Below are 744 nucleotides of genomic sequence, written 5' to 3'. Positions count from 1 at the left end.
AAATATTTAATATATTATAATCCCTAAATTATATATAATTAAATAATATTTTTTTTTTATATTTTAAAAATTTTATTATTTTTTTATTTTTTAAAATTATATATATTATTATGTAACATATATATATTATTTTAAAAATTAATATATTTTCTCAATTTATTTTTCCCTATATTTTTTCTTTTTTATTTCCTCTCTATATGTATATATCTATTATATATTCATATAAATACTTATTTTAAACATAATATAATATTATATTCTATCTATATAATATATTGTTTTAAATATATATATATCTAAAATTAATATTTTAAAATATATATTATATATATATAATATTTTTATCTATTTTTAATATTATATTATATATATTTATATGATTATAATATAAATATATATATAAATTTTTAAATTCTATATATATAAAATAATATATTTTTAAAATTTATATCTATATAATATAATTAATATTTATTTTTATTATATTAATATAATAATATATTTTTATATAATATCTTTTTTTATAATATATATATATTTTTTTAATTATTTTTCTATTTTATATATATATATAATTTTATTATAATTTAAAATTAATATTTATTAATAAATATATATATATATTATATTTTTATAATTATTTTATTATATCCCTTTATTCTTATATTATTTATATTAAAAAATTCTATATAATTATTTTATTATTATATATATATATATTAATATACCTATTATAAAAATATA

The 744-nt window shown here is 5.0% G+C and overlaps 1 protein-coding gene across 1 annotated transcript in view; it reads right to left on the bottom strand.

Annotated features, from left to right (window-relative positions):
- LOC119586548 overlaps positions 1-744 on the bottom strand; it is a 58792-nt gene that overhangs the window by 46015 nt on the left and 12033 nt on the right. The gene's annotated exons all lie outside the window — the stretch shown is intronic.

The sequence above is a fragment of the Penaeus monodon genome, chromosome 21, assembly GCF_015228065.2.
Source record: "Penaeus monodon isolate SGIC_2016 chromosome 21, NSTDA_Pmon_1, whole genome shotgun sequence".
NCBI classification, from domain to species: domain Eukaryota; kingdom Metazoa; phylum Arthropoda; class Malacostraca; order Decapoda; family Penaeidae; genus Penaeus; species Penaeus monodon.
Note: the sequence above shows the minus strand (reverse complement) of the source record. Positions and strands in the feature narration are given on the sequence as shown.